This window comes from Hyperolius riggenbachi, chromosome 3 (genome assembly GCF_040937935.1).
Source record: "Hyperolius riggenbachi isolate aHypRig1 chromosome 3, aHypRig1.pri, whole genome shotgun sequence".
Taxonomy (NCBI): domain Eukaryota; kingdom Metazoa; phylum Chordata; class Amphibia; order Anura; family Hyperoliidae; genus Hyperolius; species Hyperolius riggenbachi.
Genome location: NC_090648.1, coordinates 383,970,516 through 383,991,839, shown reverse-complemented (window position 1 = coordinate 383,991,839; position 21,324 = coordinate 383,970,516). Strand labels below are relative to the sequence as shown.

Below are 21,324 nucleotides of genomic sequence, written 5' to 3'. Positions count from 1 at the left end.
GATATGCACTAGTGCACCCCACACCATCATGAATGCTGGCTGATAATAAGCTGGATGACCCGTCTCCTCTTTAGCCCAGAGAACATGACATATTAGCTTAAAGAGGAACTTCAGCCTAAACAAACATACTGTCATTAAGTTACATTAGTTATGTTAATTAAAATAGATAGGTAATATACAGGGGCGTAACTAAAAATCACTGGTCCTCCCTGTAAAAATGTGGATGGGGGCCCCCCATAGGTGCCAAATAATCGTAATGGGGCAGCGTTTCACTATAAAATAATCGTAATGCACCAGAAATTAATTGTAAAGTGGGCAGCATTTCGGGACAAAATTGGTCAAATCGTCGACCTAGCATGCTTGTTGCGGCACCGATTTTCATCTGATTCAATAATAATAATTACATCGGGTGGTGGATCGGCTGCAGAAACGACAGATGTATGGCCACCTTTTGAATCTTTCACTGTGGTATGATAAAGCCCAAGCTGCCCTCTAGCTGCAGCTGTTGCAACTGCAGTCACACATCCACCAATTCACACTTCTCTTAAAGGGAAACTAAAGTAAGAAGAACTTATCATACTTATTGCCATATTTATTTTCTTTTTAAGCAATACCCGTTGCCTAACAGTTCTGCTGATGTATTTGATTTCAGTAGTGTCTGATTCACACTAGTAAAAAGCATGCATCTAATCTTGTCAGATTTGACAATCATTTCAGAGATGCCTGATCTGCAAATTTTTTTTCAGGGTCTGTGGCTGAAAGTATTAGAGGCAGAGGATCAGCAGGATAGCCAGGCAACTGGTATTGCTTAAAAGCTAATGAATATGGCAGCCTACAGTTGTCCTTTAATATCCCTCTCTATGATATGATATGACCTAGAGTGCCTGATAACTGCAGGTGCTCCCACTGCAACACGGCACTAATTCACAAACTTCAGCATTCCTCACAATTATCTGATATGACCCACTCATTTTCATACCTCTGAACACTAAGGCCTCTTTCAGATGGACAACTCAACAATGTTAATTAATCCAGTTTTGGTTCACTGAATAACTTCTGATCTCCTCACCAGGTGTCCTAGGTGACAACTGAAGCTGCTTATCATATCAGGCCATAGTAATAGATGAAAGGCTGGTGAAATAGTAGTGTGAAAATACCCATGGGCTGCACCCACAGGATAGTTTGTGGGTTTTTTCTTCATCCTTGCAGAGAGTGGTTCACATAACTGCTTCAGTTCAGATGCTACTTCAGAACCTTTATGGTACAATATGACCCAAAGGAGTTTATTAAAATTTAGGCAAAGTTTAGTGAAGCCATTATCAGAGCCAGATCATCCACAAGGCAATTCTAGGCAGTTGCTTAAGGCCTGGAGAGAGTCTAAGGGCCTGGTGGATGCTAACCCCCACCAAATCTTACTAATAAAGCTAGGTGATCATTACCGGTGGGCAAAAACTGCTATCTTGCTAGGGCCCCATTTCTTCTTAATCCATTTCTGGCCATTATGTGTTTATATGTGACACTATGTACCTGTGGGTGTTTATAGGGCTGCACACATGCATGGTCTCCGTCGGTAATGCCAGGGTGTATGTTATGCGGATGTGTGAGCAAGGGTTGTATGTACTGCTTTCTGGAGTCGTCTTATGCAGGTTATTTTAAGTGGTTAGAAACTGGTGGCTATTTTGTTCATACTGGTTCTCTAATAAAGCCGATTGTCTTTTTAAACATTGTTAACCTACGAGTGGCGGCAAAATTATTCCATTTGAAACCATAATATAGCTCCAGCTATATATACATAGTATGTAATGTACTGTATATTTTATATTCTTTACTTGTCACTACAGGATTCTCCCAGCAGCAGAGTAATTTCAGGAAACAACAAAGTTCTCCCTCAGGTGAGAAATTAATCCACAAGTTCTACATTAGCTCTCCAGCATGTTGGGGGAAAGGTGATCCGACTGAGGGAAACACTTGGTGTCCCCATTCAGCTGCAGAGATTAGAGAGTGAAGGACAGACAGGCTGACTCCACACATGGCTATCGCTGGGACATGTCTGTCTCCACCAGGCTGAGCAGCAGAGAGAGCGTCACACTCACTGATTGCTCAGACAGTGAGACAGACCAATTGTGGAGGTAACTTGATCAGACAACTTGTGAAGATTTCCTGAAAGTGTTTTTTTATCTGTGAGGCCAGTGTCCTTCCTGCAGTAACTGAAGCTGCCATCATTCTCGTCTTTAATTGCTCTGATTAAAAAGTTGCTGATTTTCCACTTGTTGGGTTGAATAACGCGTTCACCAATAAACAAAAACACTTTGATTAGCGCTGACCGGGTGACGTTCGCCAAGGCCAGCGGTAATACTAATCGCTCTTATTTTATTCTCAGATTGTGGTTCCGCCTGTTACTCAGCTGTGACCCTGATCTCTCCACCAGCTTCAGGAAAGGAACAATAATTCTCTTCACAATGACCTGCTAAATGAAATACATAAAGGCTTCTGGCTGGAAGACAGAAAACAATGGAGCATTAACTACATTTTTCTTCGCCCTAGGCTCAAGGTAATGCTATCCGAGACCCGCAAAACTGACAGATTTCACTTGTGAGGCTACAATTCATAGTGGTGTGTTACGGTGCGGTACAACAGCAATGCACCACCTATTTAATGTTCACAGTACGGTGGATGCGTTGCGGTATAATGGCGTGCGGCATCGTAACACATGGCATGCAGTGCGTTACCGCAAAACACACTGCACAGTGTGAGAAAACGCGGAAAAGCCGCCGCGAGTACTCAGAGTAAGGCGGCTAATTCCGCGTCCAATATGGCATCCACTAGCCTGACGGAGCGCGGAGAAACCGCCGCATGCCCAGTGAACAAGGCGACAGATTCCACGTTCCGACGCAGCGGTTTGCACGCATGGGCCTACCACTAGCAGTATGGCTGAACGCGGGGAAACCGCCGCATGCTCTGACAGCGGTGCGGCTGGCCCCGCGTTCAAACCATCAGATACATTACAACACATGCCTGGTGTGGCTGGGACTGATTGTCCACACAGGTTCAGAAGGACGCGCGCGCGCGTTGAGAGGCAGAGCCTTTATGACAGTCAGAAGGGTGTCAGCTGATTCAGCCGATCAGCTGACAATTCTATCAGGTTTCATTGGTCCAGCACTTAGGGGAGGCGCCGGAGAGCGCTTGTGTATATATACTGGGTGCTGGTCATTTCTCTGGTGTCTGGCATTGCGATCACTAGTAGCACTCAGACCTTGTCAGTATCTGTGATATTTTCTGTGTTATTACTTCAGGCTAGTTCCAGGGTGTTGATGATCAAGGAACTCACACCCAAGACTAGGGAACTGTATTACCATTCTGTTATTACTTCAGACTAGTTCCAGGGTGTTGATGATCAAGGAACTCACACCCAAGACTAGGGAAAACTATATGTGCTAGCTCTCAGACCTTAGCTAGATCCGACAGTGTGCCAGAACCGGCTGGAGCTGGGAATCCACACTGAGTCAGATTCTTGATAGCGTAAAGTACTAATTGCATTGTTTATCTGTTATGACCTTCTGCTTTCCTGACTACTCTTCTGATCTCTGATTAGGTACTTCGCTATATCTGATACTCTGTTGCCGTACTCTGCTTGTCTTAGGATTCCGCATCTGTCTCCTGTCTTTGTATCTGATCTGTCTGTCTGTTGCAGACCTGGCCTGTCCGACATCGAGAACTATCTTCCCTGTTTGGAGATAGTTCACAGACCTGTCAGTGACACTCCACCATTGGTGTAACTCACTCTCTGGTCCTTCCCACTCTCAGCCTGGCTCCGCCCCTTGGGGAGCATCAGACCATTGAAAGGAACCTGTTCTCTGAGCAGTATCTCTTACTGCCTGGCACCCTCTATACGGGTGCTTTCCTCAAAGTATTACTGTTGCACAAACACTCATATTACTCAGGTGTCCAGAGGTTAGAAATATATCTGATTATCGGTGATACTGCAGATCATCAATAATCGGGTATATATCTGTATTTTCAGTGATACTGCAGATCACCGATGATCAGATCCTCTCTGTGTTACACCGATCGTTACACACAGTAACAGTGAAGCATACTTTTCATTGATTGTATACCTCATTGCCATTGTATTATTATTATTATAATTATTATTACTTTTATTTATAAAGTACCAACATATTCCATAGCGCTGTACAAAGTGCAAAACATAACACAATGGGGAGCATACATGAACAGTGACACAAGTACCGATATATCCAGTGACACAAGTACCGATACATACAATTGATGTGTAGTTGGAATAACATCACCAATACTGATAGATGTTCATATGATAAATTGCACTGAAACAAGAGGGGGAGGTTGTACGTGATGCAATGATTGGATAACATGCGGCACTGCTTTCCTGTTGCGTTCCTGCTGTGAACATAGCCTTGAACAAAATTTTTGCATCAAATAATAATCATCTTTATATGCCTCATTTTCTACTTTGCACTCCTGGATAATAATACTTGGAAGAGGATGAAGACAATAATATGTTCCTGATTCCAAGGATATATATTATTAATGGCATCACCCCTTGCCGTTATCCCCAAAACCGAGGTAGGATGTGAAAATTCAGTCATTCAACTTTTCATCCATTACCATTTATAACTCTGTGTTAGGCCATCTTCTTGGAAATCATTCTTGGAAAGAGAAAGTGGCATCTCTTTCTATCTAGAAAACATTTTATTGCCACTGTCATATTTTGGAACACACTGTGCTTCTCTACACCAGGGGTGAGCAGAAACTATGCCTGAACGAAATTACGCATCGCAGTGTTGGGGAGGTTGGGGGCCTTGGGGCACCTATTAGTCTAATAGCAATCAGTGTGTGGCGGCTGGGGTAGGAGGGATGGAGGGGCGCACTTTGGTGTCTCAGCTTTGGGTGCTGAAGGACCTTGTCCCGCCTCTGTATGGCTGCCTTTACTGCAAACAGATTGTAAATAGATTTCAGCATGAAATCGATTGACCATCTTTGAAGCTGCCGCCGAATGCCCCCGCTTCCCCCGCATACATTACCTGATCCGGCGGGCGCGAGTCCCCTGGTCTCCGCTGTCTTCTTCTCCGCGCTCGGCTCCAGCTTCACTGAACTTCCTGCCGGGGGAAGTTTAAACAGTAGAGGGCGCTCTACTGTTTAAACTTCCTGCCAGGACAGGAAGTGAAGCCAGCCGGAACCCGGAGCCCAGCTGAGAAGAAGACAGCGGAGACCAGGGGACTCGCGCCGGCGGAGCAGGTAATGTATTGCTGCTACCATCGGTCGTCGGGCATTTGAACACCGCTAGCGACACACTCCCGACCCGCCGGTGATCGAGCGGGAATCGACGGGAACGATTGATTTTGGACGGAAATCTATTGTTCTGTCAGCATTTGCGCAATGATTTCACAGCAGATTCGATCACAGTGATCGAATTTGCTGTATATCGGCGGGAATATCGTTAGGGGTATGGGCCCCTTTAGCTTCTACTAGCAAGTGTGTTAGGACTTTGTGTAGAAAGAGATTTCTGTGTTTTACACATCCACATTACTAGCAATCTTTTTTTGTTTGTTTGTTTTTTTTCTTATCTGATTGTTTATCTGTGTTAGTTACTACTAGCAAATGCGTTAGGGGTTTGTATAGAAAGGGATTTCTGTGTTTTAGTGTTATGCTGGGAATACATGGTACGTTTGTGCCGCTCGATTGAGCCATTTAGATGGCTCGATTGATCATTTCCGACATGTCCGATCACCCGCCCAATCGCTTCCGCGCTCGATACCGCATGGGGGACAATGGAAAAAGATAAGGAAAATGAGCAGAAGATAAGAGAATCGCCCGCAGAATCGAGCGGGGAATTGATTGGGTGGCAGAATCGAGCCGCACAAACGTACCGTGTATTCCCAGCATTATGCTCAGTACACACTATGAGATTTTCTGGCCAATTTACCGTCAGATCAATTATTTCCAACATGTTCGATTTGCTTTCCAATCGATTTCCGAGCAATTTAATAGGAAATCGATCGGAAAATGTTCGGAAATCGATCTGAAAGCAAATCGAACATGTTGGAAATAATCGATCTGACAGTAAATCAGTCAGAAAATCTCATAGTGTGTACCTAGCATTAGGCAGTTACAGATAGGACTGTGTGCAAGCTAGGTAGGGTCTGTGATCTATAGTGAGAGAGTGTACTGTATACAGCTATAGACAGGGACTGTGTGTTAGCTGGGTAGTGCCTGTGATTTGTAGTGGAGAGCGTATTTAGTTATAGAAAGTAACTGTGTGCACAGTGAGCTAGATAGAGCCTGTGGTCTGTAGTGAGACAGTGTAGGCAGCTATAGACAGTGACTGTGTGTTAGTACATTGTGAACATATTCCTCATCCTATTGATCTTGTTGTTTTTTTTTATTTTATTCATTTTATTTTATTCATTCCTTTATTTCACTTTATTCTGCAAAATTGATTTGGCATTGTTCCCCTTCCACTGTACTTTTAATAAACATTACGTTTGAGAAAAATAAACAATGTTCGGCAGAGGTGGAGCTGGCCGTGGTCGAGGCAGGGCAAGCTCTGTTAGAAGTAGCCTGTTCGGTCCCTTGTCAGACAAGGATCCACCAGCAAAGTCAGCAGCAGGCAGGGTCAGTCCACAGTACTCCGGGGACAGACATCCGCAGGCAGAAGCCAATCACCAGCAAGTAGTAGCCACTCAGCAGCAGGTAGTGGCTGTCACAGACCGCAAGGCCGGTCTGCGGATGGGGTAAATCGATCAGCGTCAGAAATCCTCTCACACTGTCATTTGTTCATCACGAAGGGTAACCCGCGTTCGCAATTTGATGAACTGACTAATGGAGGGAGCGTTCTGCCACTAACGGATTCACCACACACATACGATTCAAAGATCTGCCACCAAGCGAGTTACACAGCCCATTACTGTAATTACTAGGACTTCGAGAACGCTCTATTAACCCTTAGCAGTATGCAGGAACCTGGGTCAGATCGTTATATCTGGTCCGGGTTCTCGCATACGGGTTATAAATGTATACTTCTAATAAACACAGGGTAGCGAGTTCAGGAGAATAGGTACGATTGTGTATTCTCTACCGATTCCTGATAGCTAGAAAAGTGCACTTTAGGTTACTGATAGAACTGGTTTCTAGATGTCAGGAAATGTAATTTTTGTCTTGCTGTGCCAACCCCATTTTGAATTATTAATAAATTAACGTTCCCTTTGTGTGAAGCTATGAGCTTGGAGGGAATTTCTTATCTTACTAGTTCGAGCTGGTTTTCTTTTGGGGGAAGGCTGAAGCAGGAAATGGCCCTCGGCAGGGGTCAGCCAGGCATGAAACTCCTTGCTGACCTGACACAGGATGTTGGTGAAGGGCTTGCTTCCCTTCACCAGAGAAAGGAAAGACATTTTTTTGTACATTTACACAGCACTGACAGTAATGGCTGGACCATACGAAAATCGTTGCGATTACGCGCACAACTTTCCGTAATGTTCGTCACAGTGGCCACTCAGCGTCAGGCAGGGGTGCATCGGATCCAAAAAGGGGGTACAGCCTTATGCGATCATATTTTCCTACACAGAAACCATGGCCCATTGCGCAGAGCCAGGCTGAAGACATTGTGGACTTGGTGACAGGAGACAGCGCTAGTCACTCAGTCCTTAAATGTTAATTTACCTAGTAATGGCAGTACCACCCCCAGCACTTTCATGCCTCCTCCAAAAGCTGCCCCCAACCTATGTGTAATTCCCTTTGATGACACAATTTCAGAACTTGTGGATCAAGCTCTGGAGCAGTCAGACGTCGATATGGTGCCTCATGCCCAGAGTTTTTTTTTATGATGATGATAATGTTGTTGAGGGGGTGGTGGCAGAACCTGACATCCAAGTGGTGGCGGGTCAGGATGAGGACATTGTGCATCCACCCGTTAATCCGACACAGTCCTCAAGGAGGCATGTAGAAGAGGAATTTGTAGAGGAGGAGGAGGAATTGGGCCAAGTGGAGGGCTCTCAGTCCTTGCAACATACTGCTTACATTGTTGGCAGTGAGGAGCTGGGCTATGAGGGAGGCAGCCGCAGTGATGATTATGATGATGATGACATAGATTGGACCTATGTGCAGCCAGAGCATGATGATGCCAGCTCAGATGAGTCTGAGGCAATCCGGCATAGGAGGCAGCATGGGCGGAAGCAGTAAAAAAGGGCGCATATGGCTAATGGACAAAAAGGGTGCCGCCATAGACTGCAATGCAGAATATTGGCTATTGGGCACCCGACAGGAAATTTGGGCGCCCGAGAAATAGCGGTTGCAGGGATCGTGTTTACAAAAGTTTTCGTTTACAGAATAAAGTTTATTACAAATATCGCTTACAAGTTCGTTTTGACTTTGTGGTTTACTTATTTTTTTGTTTTTAAATTTCGCTTATAGGAGCTTTTACTTATTTTTCCGTTTTTGAATTTTGCTTTTAGGACTGTAACAAGTACATTTTTGCTAACACTTACCGTATATACTCGCAAGCAAGCCGACCTGCATATAAGCCGACCCCCCAACTTTTACCTGAAAAAACAGGAAAAAATGATTGACCCTCATATAAGCCGGGGGTAGGAAATTCTGGCCGCGTGATCCCCCCAGTGTGTCCCGGTATAGCTAGCATAGTGCCCAGTATGGGTAGGTAGTGCCTCAGTATAGCTAGTAAAGTGCCCAGTATAGCTAGTATAGTGCCCAGTATAGCTAGTATAGTGCCCAGTACAGCTAGTAAAGTGCCCAGTATAGCTAGTATAGTGCCCAGTATAGCTAGTATAGTGCCCAGTATAGCTAGTATAGTGCCCAGTACAGCTAGTATAGTGCCCAGTACAGCTAGTAAAGTGCCCAGTACAGCTAGTAAAGTGCCCAGTATAGCTAGTATAGTGCCCAGTACAGCTAGTAAAGTACCCAGTATAGCTAGTATAGTGCCCAGTATAGCTAGTATAGTGCCCCAGTATAGCTAGTATAGTGCCCAGTATAGCTAGTAAAGTGCCCCAGTATAGCTAGTATAGTGCCCAGCATAGCTAGTATCGTGCCCAGTATGCTAGTATAGTACCCCATTAGAGAAAGTATAGTGCCCCATTATAGCCATTAGAGCTAGTATAGTGCCCAATTAGAGCTAGTATAGTGCCCCATTAGAGCTAGTATAGTGCCCCATCATAGCTAGTATAGTGCCCCAGTATAGCTAGTATAGTGCCCCATTATAGCTAGTATAGTGCCCAGTATAGCTAGTATAGTGCCCAGTATAGCTAGTATAGTGCCCCATTATAACTAGTATAGTGCTCAGTATAGGTAGTGCCCAGTATGTGTAGGTGGACCGCCCCCCCCCCCCCCCCACCGCGGCCACCGCTGCTAATAGCTTACCCGGCGGCTTACTTTATTGCCCTCTCCGTCTCCTGCTCCCCGTGTAAATAATTCACAGCAGCTCGCCCCACGGCGGCTGCTGTGTGATGAGGGAGGAAGCAGGAGAGCGGCTTTCTGTAGCGGCGATTTGTATCGCCGTTACTATGGGTATCGCTCTCCCTACAGCTTCCTCCCTCATCACACAGCAATCGCCGTGGGGCGAGCTGCTGTGAATTATTTACATGGGGAGCAGGAGACGTAAAGGGGAAAAGAGGAAGCCACCGGGTAAGCTAATAGCAGCAGCGGCCGCGGGGGGAGCGGGGCGGGGGGGAGCGGACTGGGGAGGGGACCACGGACCACATCACTCGCAAGCAAGCCGACCCCCCAAGTTTTGGCCCACTTTTGGGGGGTCAAAAATTCGGCTTGCTTGCGAGTATATATGGTATTTTATCATTTAAAATTCGTTTTCATGCGTATAATGCTTAATATCGTTTTCAACCTTATTCTGTTAGAAATACATCACTTTTGGTATTAACTTTGTTTTTTACACTTATAATGCGTCGATTATAGTTTTTACTTTTATCTATTTATAATATTATTCATGTGTACTTGATTTTAAGGCTATTTATTCTATTACAAATATATAAATTATTCTATGCATGTTATTTATGGTGAAGTATTTTAAGGATTAAATATATTATTGTTTATATGTGTGTAAGGGTGTTTGCAGTGGGGATGGCTAGGGTTAGTCACCACCAGGGAGGTGGTTAGGGTTAGGCACCACCAGGGGAGAGTTAAGGTTAGGCACCACCAGGGAGGTCTTAAGATTAGGCACCACCAGGGGGGTCTTAGGGTTAGGCACCACCAGGGGGATGGTTAGGGTTAGGCACCACCAGGGGGGACTTAGGGTTAGGCACCACCAGGGGGGTCAAACACAACACGTTACAAATAAAACCAGATAGTGCAGTTCCACCCCTGAGTTAAATGCCAACTTTCCAAACACATAAATATGGGGCTTTAAATGAACAAATACAGTCTTTTTATTCTTGTAAAAAGTCTTCACAGTTGCGGACACACGGTTAAGCACAGTTTCCAGAAATCCAAATCACAGATACCAGGGGGGTGGTTAGGGTTAGGCACCACCAGGGGTTTTTAGGATTAGGCACCACCAGGGGGTGGTTAGGGTTAGGCACCACCAGGGGGGTCTAGGGGTTAGGGATAGGTACAGGGAGGGTTCTGTGTGAGAGTAGGGTTAGGTATAGTTACAGTACAATATTTGTAATATACTGTATACAATTTATTAAATTATGTATATTTACACAAAGGGGGGTCTAGGGGTTAGGGATAGGGATAGATCTGTGTGAGCCTACAGTTAGGTATATTTGCAGTAAAATACCTGTAAAATCTAAAAGTGTAAATATCGTTTTTTGTTATAGACGCTATTTGATGTTTCATTTCCAAATTCGTTTGTTGTTATAGACGGTATTTTGCCGTTTCATTTCCATTTGTTCAACCTTTTTAACACTACATTTTCGTTCATAAGGTATAAACGAAAAATATTGTTTTCCATTCCAACTTATAATTTCGGCTATTTCCAGCACCCTTTTTTCCAGGCGACCTTTTTTGATGCTCGCGCGTGGGCATCGGCACACTAGGGAGCCTAGTGGCAGCATGAGCTCCTCTGCTAGTGCAGTCCACGTAAGGCAGGAGCCACAGTTAGAGCCTCCAGCTGAAACTCCCACGTCCCAAACTGAAGGTTGTGAAACTGCAACCTCAGGAAGAAATACTTCTCGGAGGGCCCCAGTCTGGCAATACTTTACTGTGTCAACCAGTGATCCCTTGATAGCTGTGTGTAAGCTTCGCGGTACCCGGCTGCGCAGAGGAAAAAATTTGGCAAGGTTGGGGACAGGTGGTTTACACTCACACCTGGCAAGCTACCACAAAAAAGGAACATGATAGCGTTAAAGGACCTTAAGGGTGCATTAGACAAAGCAGCACCAGGCAGAGGACTATAGAACAGACCCGTTCACCTTCCCATTCTGCCTCAGTTTCTGAGATTGGCAGCCTTCCCACCTGCCCTCCCCTCTGCAATGCAGTCTAACAGTAGAGGCCAGATTTCAGCTCCCTCCACTGCACAATCATCATCAGCACACAGCACCCAGTCATTGATAACTGAGGCAATAAGATCTACAAGGGCACTGCCTCCCCGTAGCCGCAGAATCCGGAGGCTGAATGGTCTATTGGCACAGGCTATGGCCCAGCAGCTGTTGCCCTATTACAATGTGGAGAAGGGGTCAGCTATTCGCAACCTCCTGGAGTTTGCTATTCCTGAATGGCAAATCCTGAAGGTACAAGACAAGCAGGGGTGCCTCTAGTCATTTTGTCACTCCAGGCGAGAAAACCTGTTGCCCCCCCCCCCCCCCCCCCAGGAAAATAATCATAATGCAGCATCGTATCACCAGAAAATAATAATGCGGCAGTGTTTCATCAGAAAACAATAGTAATTATCGTAATTCAGAATCGTAATTCACCAGAAAATAATCGTAATGTGGCAGTGTTTCACCAGAAAATACACTTATTGCAGCAGCAGTTCACCGGAAAATATTAGTAAGGTGGCAGCGTTTCACCAGAAAATACACTTATTGCAGCAGCATTTCACCAGAAATTAATCATAGGGCAGCAGCGTTTCACCAGAAAATAATCGTAATGGGGCAGCGTTGTCAGAAAATAATCGTAATGTGGAAGTGTTTCACCAGAAAATACACGTAATCCGAGCAGAGGGAAAGAGTAGAGAGGGAGAGGCAGCATAAGATGTAAGAGGGGGGTAGAGGAACTTAGAGGGGGAGGGATAGACAGCATAAGATGGAAGAGGGTGCAGAGAAACAGAGGGGAGAGGGAGAGACAGCATAAGATGGAAGAGAGTGCAGAGGAACAGAGAGGGGTAGAGACAGCATAAGATGGAAGAGGGGGCAGATGAACAGAGAAGGGAGAGGGAGAGACAGCACAGCACTAAAGCACAGGTTTACAGCTTTACCAGCCTACAGCCTAACCAGCTTTCAAAGAAAACTCTAGTATCAAAAGAGCAGGGCACATTCTAGCAGTTATAACAGTACAGGGAGTCTGCACACAGGACAGGAAGTGTTCTTAGCAGCCTGCCTGCATACCTTCTCTTCTGCCTGTGCATGCAGCTTATCATCTCTGGAGTAGTGATGGGTCGTTGGCGAATGAGCCGGCTCTAAGAGCCGGCTCTTTGCTGCGAACGACAAGAGCCGGTTCTCAGTTTAGAAAGAGCCGATGCCTCAGCCGCCCCACAGAGCTCTGCTTTGCTCTGCAATAAAGGGCGCTGAGGCATGTTGGGAGATGTAGTCCTCCTCTTGCAGCTTGTAGGAGTGTATGGGGTGGAGCAGAGCAGTAGCAGGAGGCATTGCTCGAGTCAGAGGAGCAGTCTGGAATTGTCATGGAGACGGGGGCGGGGCTTTTACGCCGATTCTGAGTGGTGTTTAGTGATATTTAATGAAGAACCGATTCAGAGCCGTAAGAGCCGGCTCTTTAATGGGAGCCGATTCAGAAGAGTCGTTTCTCTGAAAAGAGCCGGAATTCCCATCACTACTCTGGAGCAGAAACTTCCCTTCTCCCGGGCTGTGCTGCTGTCTTGTGCGGGGGCGGGGCTCCAACACGGACACATCACATTCTTCTCTCTGTGACTGCATCTGTCCCCTGGCTGTCTCGCTCCAGTGTCTGTGTGCAGCCAGTGACACAGGTGGGGGGTCAGACTGTCGGGGGCATAAGCTGGCTGGCCGCTGGCTCCTGGTTTGACTGGCGTGGGGCAGAGTTAAAGGCTGGGCCACACGAGGTAAACACTTTACCTGTGTGGCTACTGAGAAGAAGGGGCACGGCTTTAAAGAAGGAGCCTGGCAGAGAAGAGCAGTATTGATTGCTCTATTGGCTGGGGAGAAGTGGAGGTGGAGGCACTGCTGAGCACATGGTAGCGTGCCGAGCACCGGGGACTGAGTCGGGAGGTAATATAATATAAAAAAAAACATGGTCACAGTAGCAGCGGCGGGGGAATGCGCCTCACCACCTCATGGCGCCTCACCACCTCATGGCGCCCCAGGAAACCGCCTATACTTGCCTGGTGGGTGAGACGCCCCTGAAGACAAGGTATAACTTTGCCTACTTACTGCCAAAATGTACTTTTATTGAGGGTAATGGTCATCTTCTTGACTGAGCCGCTGCTCCTCTCATAGGTACAAGACAAGGTATAACTTTGCCTGAGCCGCTGCTCCTCTCATAGGTACAAGGCAAGGTATAACTGTGCCTACTTACTGCCAAAATGTACTTTTTTTGAGGGTCATGGTCATCTTGACTGAGCCACTGCTCCTCTCATAGGTACAAGACAATAATTTTGCCTATTTACTGCCCATATGTACTTTTATTGAGGGTCATGGTCACCTTGACTGAGCCACTGCTCCTCTCATAGGTACAAGACAAGGTATAACTTTGCCTATTTACTGCCCATATGTACTTTTATTGAGGGTCATGGCCATCTTGACTGAGCCGTTTCTCCTCTCATAGGTACACGTTATGACTTTTAATATTTACTGCCAAAATGTACTTTCATTGAGGGTCATGGTCATCTTGACTGAGCCGCTGCTCCTTTCATAGGTACAAGATAAGGTATAATTTTGCCTTCTTACTGCCAAAATGTACTTTTACTAAGAGTCCTGGTCATCTTGACTGAGCCGCTGCTCCTCTTATAGGTACAAAACAAGGTATAACTTTGCCTACTTACTGCCAAAATGTACTTTTATTGAGGGTCATGGTCATCTTGACTGAGCTGCTGCTCCTCTCATAGGTACAAGACAAGGTATAACTTTGCCTACTTATTTAACATATTGCCCAAAATCTGCTGCAGCCATTATGCTTAGTGGTGTTTCCAATGTTAGGGTGCACTGCCAAAAATAAATAAAACATGTTGCTGTTATATGTATTGGTGTCCCCACCTTTAGGGTGCACCATACATTTACATTCATTTACCTCATTCTGTTCCTGATAGATAGCAGCGTTCCCACTGTCAGGGAGCACACACACAAAACAAATTACCTGTTGCTGTTATGTTTATTGGTGTCCCCACCTTTAAGGTGCACCATACATTTTCATTCATTTACCCAGGGGCGTAACTAGAAGTCCCCAGGCCCCCCTGCAAGAATGGCCGTTTTGGGGGGCAGGAGGGGTCGCAGCATGAGGGGAGAGCTTTGCACATCAGCGGGGAGGGGGACATTCTCCCCCTCCGTCACCTCAAGCTCTCCCCTCTGCGCTCCCCTCCTGCATCTATCTAAGTGGGAGCAGCAGCGGCAGCTATAATTACCTCCATTCACCACCGGAGGTCTCCAATCTGCAAGGGCTTCACATTACTTCCTGTTACCTCCTTCTGTAGCTTATAGATAGCAGCGTTCCCACTGTCAGGGAGCACAAAAAAACCCCTCTTACTTTTATGTGGATTGGTGTTCCCACCGTTAGGGTGCACCTCAGCTCACCTTTTTATTGATTTACCTTCTTTTGTTGCTGATAGATGTCAGCGTTCCCACTGTCAGGGAGTACAACACCTGTTGCTGTTTTGTTTATTGGTGTCCCCACCTTTAGGGTGCACCATACATTTTATTAATTTACCTCTTTCTGTTACTGATAGACAGCAGTGTTCCCAGTGTCAGGGAGCACTGAAGAAATAAAAGATGTTGCTGTTATTGTTTTTGTTGTCCCTGCTATTAGGGTGCACCCCACATTCTTATCAATTCAACTTCTTCTGCTACTGATAGATATATTTAAATGGGGGAGGGGGGGCAGGTCTGCCTATCTATGAATTACTGGGGGGAGGGGGAGAGACCTGGCTACCTATGAATTACTGGGGGGAGGGGGGGAGGTCTGGCTACCTATAAATTACTGGGAGGAGTAGGGACAGGTCTGGCTACCTATGAGTTACTGGGGGGGGGGGGGGGGAGGCAGGTATGCCTATCTATGAATTACTGGGGGGAGGGGGAGAGACTTTGCTACCTATGAATTACTGGGGGGAGGGGGGAGAGGTCTGGCTACCTATGAATTACTGAGGGGAGGGGGGAAAGGTCTGGCTACCTATGAATTACTGGGGGCAGGGGGGACAGGTCTGGCTACCTATGAGTTATTGGGGGAGGGGGGAGAGGTCTGGCTACCTATGAATTACTGGGGGGAGGAGGGACAGGTCTGGCTTCCTATTAATTACTGGGGTTAGTAGGGACAGGTCTGGCTACCTATGAATTACTGGGGTAAGGGGGGGACAGGTCTGGCTACCTATGAATTACTGGGGGTAGTAGGGACAGGTCTGGCTATCTATGAGTTACTGGGGGGAGGGGGGGCAGGTCTGGCTACCTATGAATTACTGGGGGGAGGGGGGAGAGGTCTGGCTACCTATGAATTACTGGGGGTAGAGGTCTGGCTACCTATGAATAAGGGGAGGGGGGAAAGGTCTGGCTACCTGTGAGTTGCTGGGGGATGGGGGGGCAGGTCTGGCTACCTATGAGTTACTGGGGGATGGGGGGGGGGCAGGTCTGGCTACCTATGAGTTACTGGGGGAGGGGAGGCAGGTCTGGCTACCTATGAATTACTGGGGGGAGGGGGAGGGGGAGAGGTCTGGCTACCTATGAATTACTGGGGGGAGAAGGGACAGGTCTGGCTACCTATGAATTACTGGGGGTAGTAGGGACAGGTCTGGCTACCTATGAGTTACTGGAGGGAGGGGGCAGGTCTAGCTTCCTATGAACTACTGGGGGGGGGGGAAGAGGTCTGGCTACTTATGAATTACTGGGGGGGAGTTGGGACAGGTCTGGCTACTTATGAATTACTGGGGGGAGTTGGGACAGGTCTGGCTACCTATGAATTACTGGGGGAATGGGGAGAGGTCTGGCTACCTATGAGTTAATGGGGGAGGGGGGAAAGTTCTGCCTACCTATGAATTACTGGGGGGAGGAGGGAGAGGTCTGGCTACCTATGAATTACTGGGGGTAGTTTAGTAGAGGCAGATCTGGCTACCTATGAGATACTGGGGGTAAGGAGGGGGGCAGGTCTGGCTACCTATGAATTACTGGGGGTAGTAGGGACAGGTCTGGCTACCTATGAATTACTGGGGGGTAGTAGGAACAGGTCTGGCTACCTAAGAGTTACTGGGGGAGGGGGGCAGGACTGGCTACCTATGAACTACTGGGGGGAGAGGTCTGGCTACCTATGAATTACTGGGGGGAGCAGGTCTGGCTACCTATGAATTATTGTGGGGATGGGGGGGCAGGTCTGGCTACCTATAAATTACTGGGGGGCGGTCTGGCTACCTATATTTAACTGGGGGGAGAGGTCTAGCTACCTGTATTTATATGTATATCAGATATACATGCATACAGATATATTATCAGATGTAGATATATATCTATATTTACATATACTAATACAGTTAAGTCCCCAATATCCACCACCAGCAGGGATCACCTGATGCCGTATTCATGTGCTTGTCTGTTGCTTGAACAACTAGCAGAAAAAACACAAACCTGCTCCAAAATACCCACTGAACCTCTAGCGACATCTTGCAGCCCTCCTGAAACTCCTAGCGGCTTTCTGCCATCCTCTAAAAAAAGAAAGGTTGACTGTATAGGAATCCTAAAGGATGAGGGTGGGAACTCGATGGTGGACGACCAAGGTAAGGCAGAGTTATTAAATGCTTTCTTTGCTTCTGTCTTCACAAAGGAAACAGCACTGTTGCAAATTACAGAGGCAGAAGAGTCTCAATCTTCTAACTGTAATATTAAATACTTAACGCAGGAAGAAGTAAAGGCAAGACTAAATAAATTAAAAATAGACAAGGCACCTGGCCCGGATGGCATGCATCCTCGGGTCCTAAGAGAATTAAGTTCAGTTATAGCTAAGCCCCTTTATCTTATCTTTTGTGACTCTCTTGCAACTAGCAGACTCCCAGTGGATTGGCGTACAGCCCACGTTTTCCCATTATTTAAGAAGGGCAAAAAATCTGATCCAGGAAATTATAGACCTGTAAGCTTAACATCAGTTGTATGCAAACTATTTGAGGGGTTACTAAGAGATACTATACATGACTTCATAGTAGAAAATAATCTTATTTCTCAGCATCAACATGGGTTTACTAAAGACAGGTCCTGTTTGACTAACATGCTCAGCTTTTATGAGGTAGTGAATGCTAATATGGATATTGGGAATGCTGTAGATGTGATATACTTGGACTTTGCAAAGGCCTTCGACACTGTTCCCCACAGAAGTCTGGTGCAAAAGTTGAGGATGCAAGGACTGGGGAAGAGTTTGTGTGCATGGATAGGGAACTGGCTAATGGACAGAAAACAAAGAGTTGTGGTCAATGGATCGTACTCAAAATGGGAGACTGTTAGCAGTGGGGTCCCACAGGGGTCTGTACTGGGTCCAGTGCTCTTCAATTTATTTATTAATGACCTAGTAGATGCAGTAGTGAGCAATGTTGCTATTTTTGCAGATGATACAAAATTGTGCAGAATCATCAACTCTGAGGAAGATAGTGTCATATTGCAACAGGATCTGGATAGGATGGCTATATGGGCACATACATGGCAGATGAAATTCAATGTTGACAAATGTAAAGTCATGCATTTTGGTCGTACCAATGGTCTAGCACCATACAAAATAAATAGGATACAGTTGGGAACATCAAACTTGGAGAAGGACTTAGGAGTACTCATCGACAACAAGTTAAATAATCGTACTCAATGCCAAGCCGCTGCAGCTAAAGCGAACAAAATTTTGGGATGCATTAAAAGGGAAATAAAAACTCGAGATGCTAGCATAATATTGCCCCTGTTTAACTCTCTAGTAAGGCCACATCTGGAATATGGAATTCAGTTCTGGGCACCACATTACAAAAAAGATATTGCAGTTTTAGAGCAGGTGCAGAGACGAGCTACAAAATTGATACGTGGGATGGAAGGTCTCGCTTACCAAGAAAGGTTAGATAAACTGGGTTTATTTAGTCTAGAGAAAAGACGCCTTAGAGGAGATCTAATTAACATGTATAAATACATTAGAGGGCAATATAATAGCTTGGCGGATGAGCTTTTTGTCCCTAGGCCTTCTGAAAGGACTAGAGGACATGAGCTGCGCATGGAGGAAAAACGTTTTAGCCATTTATTTAGGAAAGGGTTCTTTACAGTAAGAGTGGTTAAGATGTGTAATGCATTGCCACAGGAAGTCGTTATGGCAAACTCTATACCTGCATTTAAAGGGGGCTTAGATGCTTTCCTTGCGTTGAAAGACATCCATGGCTACAATTACTAGGTTATGCCTAATGATGTTGATCCAGGGATTTTATCTGATTGCCATCTGGAGTCAGGAAGGAATTTTTCCCATTTGGGGCTAATTGGACCATGCCTGGTGGGTTTTTTTTCGCCTTCCTCTGGATCAACAGGGGTATGTGGGGGACGGGCTGGAGTTGTACTTTGTACTGGTTGAACTCGATGGACGTATGTCTTTTTTCAGCCAAAATAACTATGTAACTATGTAACTATGAAGCCGGCATGTTACCTGACCTGCATAGAGTCAAGTGGTACGCCTGCTGCCGTGCACAGATGACGTTGGAAAGCCACTAGGAGCATGCTAGGAGCTTCAGGAAGGCTACAAAACGTCGCTGGAGGCTCAGTAAGTATTTGAATGCCTACAAACCAGCCCAAACCCCCTCCCCCTTCAACAAAATGTTGAGCACGGGCGCTGGGTATGCTTTTAAGTATACCCAAGTCTATATGAAGAGGAGTATACACTCCCTTCTCTTAATCCCTCTCCATCCCGGTATGCCGGCACTCGATGCTATTGAAACCACACCTCCTATAGAAAGTAGAGCTGTGACCCGGAAAATGATGTCTGCGGGTCCTTACAGCATATGCGCAGGCTTTGTCTCCTCTAATTTTTTCCTACTCTCTGCAGCGCATCATAGTTCTGTGTACTATGACGTGCGCCACGCAGAAGAGGGGAGGAAGAAATTAGAGGAGACTGAGCCTGCGCATGCGCTGTAAAAGAGAACGAAAAAGCAATGAATAATTGCGACATATGCTGTTCATACTGCATACCTCCCAACTTTTTGAGATGAGAAAGAGGGACACTTAAGCCACGCCCCTGCCACACCCTAGGCACGCATACCAGAAAGATTTCATAAGAAAAATATGTTGTTTTATAATTCAAACCACACTGGTCCTTTCTATCCTGGTTCATTTTCCTTCATATTCACATTTTCAAATTAGTAATATATCAGTTTAAAGGATGGGAATAAAGTTTAGAGTCAATCAAACACATGTTTCAGTAGAGAAATATATATATTTACATAAAAAGAGGGACAAAGTGCTGAAAGAGGGACAAATGAGGAGGAAAGAGGGACAGAGCTCCCAAAAAGGGACTGTCCCTCCGAAAGATGGACAGTTGGGAGCTATGATACTGTAAATGTCTATTTTTCACACTGGTGCTTTGTGTTGGACATTGAAGATCTAAAAAATTAAGGGATTGCATCACAAGCAATGTGAGACATACAACTAAGCATAGTGCATAAAAAATATGTTTCAGAAATGCATTGTACTAACAATGTCATTGCATTTCTGTTGCGATTATTTAATCCAACACAATGTGTCAGTGTCAGGGATTGTACAACAAAAGAGAAGAAATGTATACTTTAAGGAATACATTTTTTGTTTATTTTTTTTTAAGTAGCAACATGGAGGTCTAAAAACAACTCTCAAATGACCTGAAGACAAAGATTGTTCGCCATCATGGTTTATGGGCAGTATACAGAAAGCTGCCTCAGAGATTTCAGCTGTCTGTTTCCACAGTTAGGAGCATATTAAGGAAATGGAAGACCACAGGCTCAGTTCAAGTTAAGGCTCGAAGTGGCAGACCAAGAAAAATCTCGGATAGACAGAAGCGACGAATGGTGAGAACAGTCAGTCAACCCACAGACCAGCACCTAAGACCTACAACATCATCTTGCTGCAGATGGAGTCACTGTGCATCGTTCAACCATTTGGCACACTTTACATAAGGATATGCTGTATGCGAGAGTGATGCAGAGGAAGCCTTTTCTCCACCCCCAGGACAAACAGAGCCACTTGAGATATGCTAAAGCACATTTGGACAAGCCAGTTTCATTTTGGAATAAGGTGCTGTGGTCTGATGAAACTAAAATTGAGTTATTTGGGCATAAAAAGTGGCGTTATGTATGGAGGAAAAAGAACACAGCATTCCAAGAAAAACACCTGCTACCTACAATAAAATATGGTGGTGGTTCCATCATGCTGTGGGGCTGTGTGGCCAATGCAGGGACTGGGAATCTTGTCAAAGTTGAGGGACGCATGGATTCCACTCAGTATCAGCAGATTCTGGAGACCAATGTCCAGGAATCAGTGACAAAGCTGAAGCTGCGCCTGGGCTTAATCTTTCAGCAGGACAACGACCCTAAATACTTCTCAAAATCCACTAAGGCATTCATGCAGAGGAACAAGTAGAACGTTGTAACGATTGGGTGAAGCAACTCAGACGTCTGATTATTGTGTGATCTGCAGAATCACCAATAATGCAGACTCTATACCTAATTATGTGGTGATCTGCAGAATCACCAATAATACAAGTATAGATGACTGGACACGGTAGTGTAGTGTTTTGGTGCAACAGTACAAAAGGATAGACCAGGGGTCTCAAACTCAATTTACCTGGGGGCCGCAGAGGCAAAGTCAGGATGAGGCTGGGCCGCATAAGGAATTTCACAATCGCGGCGCATCGCCGCCTCTGCCCGCCTCTCTCACTCTTCCTTCACAGAGAGGGGCGGGGAGAGGAGGCGATTGACGTCAGGAGGGGCAGAGCTGAAGCTGAAAGCTCTGCCCCTTCCAG

At 45.8% G+C, this 21,324-nt stretch overlaps 1 long non-coding RNA gene across 1 annotated transcript in view; it reads left to right on the top strand.

Moving 5' to 3' along the window:
- Positions 1 to 2,384: 2,384 nt before the first annotated feature.
- Positions 2,385 to 21,324, top strand: part of LOC137564059 (uncharacterized) — a 237,307-nt gene continuing 218,367 nt past the window's right edge. The window contains exon 1 of the long non-coding RNA XR_011030503.1: positions 2,385 to 2,551. This is a non-coding gene — a long non-coding RNA (uncharacterized lncRNA). The remainder of the gene's footprint in view (positions 2,552 to 21,324) is intronic.